Raw genomic sequence first — 1,650 nt, forward strand, 5'->3', positions numbered from 1 at the left:
ACGTTATCCAAGCCAGAATCGATTTTAATCGATAAATCGATTATAAAAACCCACCCCTACTTTTAACTTATAAAGCTTATGTAGAGGAGAGACGTGTGTTGTGAGTTATGAGATAAAACATCAGCAATTTGCAAACACATTTCAGTTACCACTAAATGACCCAGGGTTTACTTTCTCAAATACTCAGTTAACCCAACAAAACACGCCTTCCAGCTTTTCATTGATTTTGAATCTGGGTTTTTTTTTTGGAGACCTGGAATATAAATGTGTCTGCCTCCAAAGCACTTTAGGGCAGCTTAAAGTTATAGACATGACCGTCAAGACAAAAAGGTTCAGAGATTTTTCATAGTGCATGTTTGAGGTATATTTTTTCCCCAAATGATAATTTATTTATCACAATTCAGTGGGTTTCATACTCAATTTAGCAGATATAAATAACCTCTCCCTTCGAATATTTTCCTGTATTTTTTATTCCACCACCACACCATACACTTTCTTGGCAGTTTTTCTCAGCACATACTTCAGTCATATTGCAGACTTCACCACAGTACAGAAAGCTAACTTGTTTAGCCTGCACTAAACTGTACAGCATTTTAACACAACCTCTGAGTAAGACACAGTTAGCATACTTCAATTTGTCTTTTAAGACTTTCACGACACATTTCTCCGCACCAGCGTCACATACGTGTTTCACTTTTGACTTCCTCATGGTGGTTAAGGATAGAAATAGAAATGTCTGATCACAGATCAGTTGCCCACTTTGCCTCAGTCCATTTTAAAAGAGCTTGTGCTCAATGAAGATGGTGATGTTTCTGGTTCTTGTTCATATGTGGCTTCTCCTTTGCAGAGAGACAGGGCTTTAACCTGAATTTGTGACCTGTGTTCACAGACAAGGATTTCTAGAAGTGCTCCTCTACCCATCCCATAGTTTTCATGACAGAAACCTGGTTTTTATGCAGTACTGCCTGAAGATCAAGGGCCAATTTTAATTTTTAGCATTGTTCCTGGTTGTTAGTGCAATTTCCCTAGTACGTATACCTTCCAGAAAAAAAACTTAGTATTCCAAAATGCTTTGATAATTTCCAGGTTGGATGGAGCCAAGTCCTCATGACCACGGGCTGGTCTGAACCAAAAGACCCTTGTGTTCTTACTAAATTAGTCTTGGCTGTATTTAGTAAACTAACTTAAAGAACAAACAAACTATGACCAGCCTTATGCTGCAGACATTACTGACTGCAGCATAAAGCTGGATCACAGGTTTTTTTAAAATTTGTTAAGTTGTAGCCTTCAAATTTCCTCTGTGTTTCTGGGAAAGTATCAGAATGTTCTCCCTTCTTGTATCTTGACCTTATCTTGGAGTGGGTCAAGGGCGTAGATTTGGTTTTGGCATTGGTGGGGACGGATGATTCAACCACTGAACCCTGCCCTGTTTCTTTTTTTCCTTTCTGTCTTTGCTTCTTGATTAAAAAAAGGAGAAATATACTTGCCTACATATGCTATTCTGCATGCTTTTAAACCATTTAAAATTGCAGTTCATAGTTTTATATGTGAATTATATAATGTTAAATTACTATAAAAACAAATGACTGACTAAGTATTTTAGGCTTTAGTTTACTTCAGCCATATTCCATACAAATCAGGTATCATACA

Source organism: Pundamilia nyererei, unplaced genomic scaffold, assembly GCF_000239375.1.
Source record: "Pundamilia nyererei isolate P.nyererei 1_Seehausen unplaced genomic scaffold, PunNye1.0 scaffold00128, whole genome shotgun sequence".
Classification (NCBI taxonomy): domain Eukaryota; kingdom Metazoa; phylum Chordata; class Actinopteri; order Cichliformes; family Cichlidae; genus Pundamilia; species Pundamilia nyererei.